The sequence below is a fragment of the Grammomys surdaster genome, unplaced genomic scaffold, assembly GCF_004785775.1.
Source record: "Grammomys surdaster isolate TR1022 unplaced genomic scaffold, NIH_TR_1.0 170, whole genome shotgun sequence".
NCBI classification, from domain to species: Eukaryota; Metazoa; Chordata; class Mammalia; order Rodentia; family Muridae; genus Grammomys; species Grammomys surdaster.
Window position 1 is genome coordinate 5,138,424 of NW_021604618.1, and position 8,860 is coordinate 5,147,283.

An 8,860-nucleotide genomic window follows, 5' to 3' on the forward strand; every position below is an offset into this window, starting at 1 on the left:
ACTTTTAAGCCACTTTCTGCTTGAAAAATTAAAAGAGCTTTGCACTTATAGCATATTTGTTTAAATATACTGATAGACATAGTCTTTACAGGAAAATAATCTGAATGTAACCATTCACAGGAACTCTAGGAACTTTCCTTCCAGGTCTCCACCCTTCCTTCATATACATGATTAATAGATTTATTTGTAGACTTTAAACATCAAAAACATGAGATACTGTTTATTGCCTAAGATTCTTATTATATTTCTATTACTATACTGACATCTCCTCGTCCTAAAAGAGCTTTGACTATTTGTCTTTTAAATGATGCTATGAGGCGTCATCTTTTAAATTATGCTATGAAGCTTTCCTGTGAGATAAGGTGGAGATGAAATGGGTTTTGTGTTATAAAGAAGACTTTCTGTCATCAATGAAAGTGCAATTACATGTTCTAGCCACTATGTCATTGCTACTAGTGTACAGGCAACAATGTCTGCAGTTCAAAAATGTTTGTTGTTAAATAGAGCATCTGTTTCCTCCTGTTCTTCCCACTGAAGTGTCTTCCTTGAGGTTATTTTGCAATACTGACATTCACATCATACACATTAAAAGGGAAATTTATTAGAAATACATTCTATAAACCCAGAAAACTCCAGTGAAACATTATTAACTGGGTCTCAATAGAGACAAGAATCAGTTAGCAGCAAATAGTTGGTTATCTATGCAGAATTGTTATTCTTTCTCTGTGTTTCCAAATAGCTTCTCAAGTCTGTTTCCTTCACTTTTCTACAAGAGATCTGGTGTATCTTCTTTTACAAACATGTGACTAACCTAAAGTATTTAATTGACTTTCTCTAGAAATACAATTGGGCTCTAAATCCACATTTGAAGAGATAGAATATGATTGTTTCCTGTTAGAACACTTTCCTGGAACTGTTACAACAGGCTACTGAGGGAACATAACCTTTGTACACAGATGTGGACGGGCATCAAACTCCATTCCTGAATATGCAAAATGATAAAGTTATACCCAGAATTTTCATTTAAACTCTGCTTTGCAAATAAGCCCTAACCAACTCCTTTTATGCTATCTAGTTCACTAAATACTATGTAAATAATGGGAGCTATTTATTCGAATCATGTTAGACAGAACTAAGAGTTAACACGGACCGTCTGAAACACTATTAGACAATTTGCACAATATCATATAATCTATTAAAGATACTCATGGATTGTCTTGATAAACATAAATAATCCTAACATTTTATTGCATATTTAATTCAAGTCACAGAAAAGTTGAATGCCTTGTATAGGGGCAAAGCCCCCTGAAAGAAAGTGAAACAGTCATGCTTGTCTTATTCTTAGCCCGTAGGTAGCCATACGCAACAATACTCACTGTCCATACTGCTGCTAACTGAAAGAAGAAGGATTCATGGTTTGTATTTTGTTTTTTGTTTTGTTCTGTTTTGTTTTCATTGTTCTTTTTTTCTTTTTTCTTTTCCTAAGACAGGCTCAGGAATAAATTTCTTTCGCTCTGTCGTCAGTATAGCAGCTGAGTGTATAAACTTCAGAGTGCTGTGGATGGTGGGTTTGAAATGGCTGCCTCGCATCACTTTGCTTCAGTGTCCTCATCTGTTTACAGGTGATAATAATTCCAGCTCACGGAAATGTGAGAATTCAACGAGATTCTCAAGTGCCTGACTTAAAGTAACGCTAAAAGCTGACAATTAAGAAACATCTGCTCTGTGACAGATATGGCTTAATTGCTTCTCCTGGTTAACACTCTTAATACTCAGAGTGACTGTATGTTACCAACCTGACACAGAAGGAAAATAAAGCAGAGAGAAGTCCCCTGCTTCATTTTCATGGTGCTAGAAAGCAATGAATGGGACCAGAATTTAAACCAAAGTCAAAGTCTCCAAATGGAGCTCTTAATAATGATCCTGTAAAGACATCCAGAAGATAGTCAATAACAATGTCATGATATAAGGACATTGATTCATCTTCTGTTTTTTCCTACCACCATTTATATCCAATAATGCAGTTTTGATAACTCTTAATTGAATAGTTGTAAAATATGATTCTACAATGTGAATTTTAAATTAGAAGCAATTTCTTATAAGGTGTGCCTCAGTCCTTGCTGAATACATTTTCCCAGAGAAGCATGAACAAACTTCAATACACTCCAAATAGAACACTGATAAGTAGGTCAAAGAATTGATTCTACCCAGCTCTAAATTACTGAACATATTAATTGATTGGCATTGATTTCAGGATCATAATTACTCAAACAAGCCTATCACCCATGGTAAAACCTGCATCACTGAAGTGCATTGCCTAATCGAAGCATCTTTGCTTCCCTTGCAAATTTTTACTACTTGTGAAACCTTAGGGTGCAACAATGTATATTTTGCAACTTTCTGAGCTCCCTGAGTTGTTTAAGTTGTGTGAGATTCCTGGATCTTTTAAGTATTTTTGGTTTTCTGAATTTTATATACTCTCCCTTTTCCTCTCAGAACAAATATTTCAATTCAGGGGCCAAAACTATGTTAGCAGTCATCCTTGCATCATTTTATACAGAGATGCATATATCTATACTGAGACTTCTGAATGCAAAACAGGGGTAATTTCAGTACACAGTATGGTTGATTTCACCTTTAAGAAGCAATAAATTAGTCATGGGAACTATTCACTCCAGACGGTCACACTTACTATCTTCATGAGATTTAATTTTAGTGTCTATACTTAGAGAGCTGTGGGGTAGGACCTAGGAAATATAACAAATCTCCCAGGGTAACTTTGTTTTTAAAAGGAGTGAGATTCGTTATGCTAGTTAAACCTTAAAAAGGTCTGAAAAAGTATTTTCCAGTGAGGCAGTAGAAGTGACAGAGGAGAGATGCTGCTAAGTGTCTCCCCAGTCAATGACCTGCCAAAGGGTAGAGCTTCCTGGGTTTTACATGAAGCACTTAACAGATCAGCTGTTTAGAACATGTCAAGGCAGAGGAGAGGCTGTGCAGGCACAATACATTATTACGCATTTGTGTTGTCTTTGGATGTGACAGTCCATTCAATGTTTTCTCAATAACGTAACAGTCATATGTCTTAGACTAAGGAAGAATGAACATGCTTCCAAATCAGTCACATGGAATGCAGACTTAATTGAATGTGATTTATAAATTGCTGCTGTTATTGATTCTGTTGTAGCTGGCTAAACCTGCTGCTATGTACAGCAGCTGCATTCTGTACTTGAGGTGTGCCTGTATCCATTAATGGATGTCTTGGGCACAGACACTGTTTCGTAACAGATGTCATTTACCTAGAATGACACTGCATATGGAAATCCCTGCTGTTTTCTCTTTGCACAGCCATGGAGGGGAAGCTGTTTTCTCACTGCACTCTGAGTTGTATTGCTGTCAGGTAATGATTCAGAACGAAGGAGTTACCTTTAAAAAAAACATTCCACCAGGAGACATTTCTCAGTGTGGCAAAAGTAACTGTATTAGCATTTTGTATGAAGCAAAAAACTTTGGTACAGTACAGAGAGGAAGAAAATTTGGATACCAACAACTACAGATGCAGAGTCATAAGCCTATACATGTTGGTTGTTCATAAGACTGTATAATGAAAACACTTTTATATTTTTTTACTAATTTATTTTTTTCATAATTAGAACACCAAAATTTTAGAATATGCCAGTCATCTGTTAGCACCATTTAAGAAATACTACTTTTTTTAGAATCCCCATGTTGTTTTCTTTTCTTTTCCCATTAATTTATTTAGCTACTTTCCATCTGTATCACAGCCCTCCTGCTCCACCCAGTATTGCCTCACATAAATCTTCCCCCCATTCCCATATGAAAAAGGGGAGGTTCCCCCCTGTATATCAACCCACCTGGTGCCTCAAGTCACTATAGCACTAGACATGTCCTCTCCCACTGAGGCCAGAGAAGGCAAAACAGTTAGGACAACAGGATCTGCCGGCAGCAACAAAGTCAAGGTAAGCCCCTACTCTAGATATTGGGGGACCCACAAGAAGACCAAGCTGCACATCTGCTACATATGTGTGGGGGGCCTAGGTCCAGCCCTTGTATGCTCTTTGCTTGATGGTTCATGGAGTTATCATGCCCCCTGGGTTCCTCAGTCCTTCTCCCAACCTATACACAAGACTTTTTAAATGAAAAACTATGTACTCAATTAATATAGAATTGGCTATGAGATCCTATATAGGCTGTGAAATAGTAAAATTAAAACAATATATTATACTAGGCAAAGACAATGTTACAATTTGGTATTCTTCATATCATTTTAACTTACTCCATAGTTGCCAGTAATTATTCTATGATGCTCTTAATAGGTCTGGATATAATACTTCCAGTTAAAAATTAAATTTGATCTGCCTGGGCCCTAATTTGACATGTTGTGTGTAATATGTTTTTATTATAATGTTCCCCATTCCAAAAAATAAAATAAGATTTGTGAGAAAATAGGGCAGTTTGTTAATATCATTAACAGCTATCACTTGCTATGTGATAGGTACTTTGTCTGGAATAGATACTACCATTATCCCCTGGGGCAGTAATTAGCACTATTCAACAAATGTTACCTGCTATCTACCTGCTGGCAAACGCTATGATTACAACCCCTAATTCCATGAACCCTTTAAAATGAGATGTATGAGTTATTCTGAGTTAGGTGTAAATTCAATGCACAGAGGCCTCTGGTAACTCATCTTTTAGATGACAGTGAATTAAACTTGGTGGGATCATGCTACGTGATATAACCTCTGGGCCAATAATATACATTAATCTTCTATTAAAGAGACTGAGATATAGGAGGGTAAAGGCTTCTAAAATGTGGAGTTATTTTCTCCACTCCTATTGAAATTTTTTATTTTTTTATTTCATTTTTGAAATCATAGTTCTTTGCTGTTCTTTTTGTTTCTAATGTGTGTGTGCATGTGTGTGTGCATATCTCAATAATTATCTTTATATATTATATGTTAAGGAGTTAAACATACACATGTATACATATATATATGCATACACTTACACACACATTTTGCCCATAATTTTTCAACCCATCAAAGTACTATGACTTCTGTCTAGAATCTTCTGTTTCTGCAAATAATAACCCTAAAATGGGGATGTAGTTGAAAAGGTTAGGAATTTCAAAGAAGTTGGCAACCTTGGAACACACCTGTAATCTCAGCTATTCTGGTGAAGTTTGCATGACAAACCCCTATTTTAAAGAAGAAGTGCTTCAAAGGTTACTATGTTCTGTTACCTATCCCCTGAGAGATACTGTTGTTTATAAATGGGAAATTTGTTAGTCCGATGAGGAATTAAATGATCTAGAGAATTTCTTCCCTAGTGAACCAGGCAGAAATAAATTACAGACCAGAGATACTAGGAACATCTCCAAGCTGATGATCTGCCCACTGACATAGCTTCCTGAATTTCCTCTGCAACTTTGTTACCCCCTTAAGTCAACTCCCTAAAGGTTGCTGAGGACTTCTTCCCTAACAAATCAATAACTATATTCACTGAGGGTTGAAGGATATTAAAATTCTTCTCCAAACTTAAGTCATCAGAGAAGAAGGAGCAGAAAGATTGAAAGTCAGAGATGACAGTAGCACTATGAAATGCTGTCCTGTGCACATAACACAGCCATCACAATCACACCCTGATGGCAAGGTCCACACAACCTTCTCTCCCTCTCCCTCTCCCTCTCCCTCTCCCTCTCCCTCTCTCTCTCATAAACATGCACACACATACCTATGCATGCACGTTTACACACACACCCACACACACACACAGGGTAAGAGGAAGAATAGTTTAGAAGGAAAGAAGAATAAAAGATGGTAATGGAGAGGGCTGTGAATATAATCACAATATTTTCTATATATTGTCAATAATAAACAAAGGGATATTTTTAATTTTTGTTCTTACAAAAAAGAACTCAATTCTGGAAATAATTTTTAATTTTTGTTCTTACAAAGAAGAACTCAATTCTGGAAATAAGTTTACATGTGAATCAAAAGAGAGAGTGAGACAATTTACGGCTAGAAGTTGATTAGAATTTATATTCGAAATTTGGTCATTTCATCACTTTCAACCTTGATCTATTTATACAATCAGCCATGTATAGCAATTTTATCTTCAGGGTGGCTACGATCATGAAGCACATCATTTAATATCATATTAAGTATTAAATTGCTGATACATGTAAAAGGCTTAGGAAAGTTACAGAACAGACTCTCAATGCAATATAAAAGTTACCCCCACAGAAAAAGACAAGTGGTTATCCAGTGCAAACCTGTCAGTCTTCAAAACATACTTACAGGTAGCATTATAAAGACTGAGTGGGCCATATTTAGGACATTATGTATACACACACACACACACACACACACACATTCGATAACAATCAGTGAAAAACAAGACCATGAATTTAAAGGAGAGCAGAAAAGTGTACAGAGGGTGTAAGGGAAGTAAAAGGAAGAAAGATATGTTGTCATTAAATTATAATATAATTTATTAAGTCACAATCACTAATTACCATAACTATTTAGAAACTCCTAGATAAAGAACCCATAGTATGTTTCTCAATGCTCAGAGCAATACAAGGATGTATGGATTTTTAGGATTTACATTAGTAATTTTAACAGCGACTAAGGGTGATGGTTAATTTCATCAGCTAACTTGATTAAATCTGGGATCCAAGGAAACATCCCTCTAGGCAGATCTGTCTTGATATTTCCGTAGGGATTAACTGAGGAAGAGTCCTCTCCCACAGAATGTCTAGGGTTTTCTTTCTTTATTTATATTTTTATAGTCGTTATTTTTATTATTATTGTATTTATTCTCTTTACCATCTGATCACTCTCTCCCTCCCAGTTGCCTCCTCCCTCAAGCCCTTCCCCCAATCACCCTTTTCCTCTGAGAGGCTACAGATATCCCCTCACCCTGGTACATCAGGTAGCCTCTCTCACTGAAGCTAGACAAGGCAGCCCAGCTAGAATAACATATTCCACACAGGCACCAGCCACCCTGGCTTATACTCACTCCAATTGTTTGTGACCAACAAGAAGTCCAAGCTACACAACTGCTACACATGTGGGGAGAAGTCTAGGTCCAGCCTGTGTATGCTCTTTAGTTGGTGGTTCAGTCTCTAAGAACCTCAAAAGTCCAGGATAGTTTACTCTGTTGGGCTTCCAGTGGAGTTCCTATCTCCTTTGAGGCCTTCAATCATTACCCCAACTCTTCCACAGGTCTCCAAGTTCTATCCACAGTTTGGCTGTGGGTCTCTGCATCCACTTGAGTCAACTGCTGGGTGGACTCTCTCAGAGGACAACCTTGCTAGGTTCATATCAGCAAACCTAACAAAGTATCATTAATAGTGTTAGGTTTGGTGCTTTCTCATGGGATGAGTTATTGTTTGGCTGTTCTTTCAGTCTCTGTCCTGTCCCCCATTCCTACATTTCTGACAGACATGATAAATTTGGGGTCAAAATTGGGGATGGGTTTTTGTCCCTTTCCCTCCACTGGTATTCCTGCCTGGCTATAAGAGGTGGCCTCTTCAGGTTCCATATCATCAATGCTAAGGTCACCCTTATCAGAGGGCCAACATCCAAAGTCTATGAAGAACATAAGAAGTTAGACACCAACAACCCAAATAACCCAATTAAAAATGAGGTACAGAGATAAACACAGAATTCTCAGCGGAGGAATCTTGAATGGCCGAGAAGCACCTAAAGAAATGCTCAAAGTTCTTAGGGAAATGCAAATGAAAACAATTCTGAGATCCATCTTACACTGGTCACAATGGCTAAGATCAAAAACTCAAGTGATAGCACGTGCTGGTCACGATGTGGAGCAAGAGGAATATTCCTCCATTGCTGGTGAGAGTGCAAACTCGTACAACCACTTTGGAAATCAGTTTGGTGGTTTCTCAGAAAAACGGGAATAGTTCTACCTCAAGACCCAGCTATACCCCTCCTGGACATATACCTAAAAGATGCCTCACTATACCACCAGGTCACTTGCTCAATTATGTCCATAGCAGCTTTAGGTGGTCCTCAACTGAAGAATGGATAAAGAAAATGGTACATCTATGCAATGTTATAATATTAAGCTATTAAAAACAAAGACATCGACATTCAGCCAGTGGTTCGGGGAGAAGTACCTTCCACCTTAGATCATGGCCAAATTCGTCCACAGCTTCGCGGAGAAGGCACCATCGATGGTGGCCGCTGCCATGACTTACTCGAAGCCTCGATTGGCCACATTTTGGCACTATGCCAAGGTTGAGCTGGTTCCCCCAGCCCCTGGTGAAATCCCTACAGCTATTCAGACCATGAAAAAAAATAATTCAAAGTGCTAAAACTGGTAGCTTCAAACACCTTACAGTTAAGGAAGCTGTGCTGAATGGTTTGGTGGCCACTGAGGTGTGGATGTGGTTTTATACCGAAGAGATCATAGGCAAACGTGGCATTGTTGGCTATGATGTTTGAAGACCAATCTTTAACTTCTGATTTGTGTTCTTATTTGAATGTTCTTGGACCATTTGTAACGAGACTGCTATCTGAATAAAATACTAGCTGTCAAAAAAAAAAAAAAAAGACATCATGAATTTAGCAGACGAATGGATAGAACTTGAAAATATCATCCCGAGTGAGGTAACCCAGACCCAAAAGGACATCCATGGTATGTACTCTCTTATAAAAGGATATTAGCCATAAAATAAGTATGCCCATGCTATATTCCATAGACCTAAAGAAGCTAAACAAGAGACAAGATCCAAGCAAGGATGTTTGAATCTCACTTAGAACGGGAATGAAATAGTCATAGGAGGGAGATGGAGAGAGGGAACTGGGTGGGA

At 37.7% G+C, this 8,860-nt stretch overlaps 1 pseudogene; it reads left to right on the forward strand.

Annotated features, from left to right (window-relative positions):
* The first annotated feature begins 8,179 nt into the window (after window positions 1–8,179).
* On the forward strand, window positions 8,180–8,594 carry LOC114620693 (annotated as a pseudogene).
* Window positions 8,595–8,860: the final 266 nt, after the last annotated feature.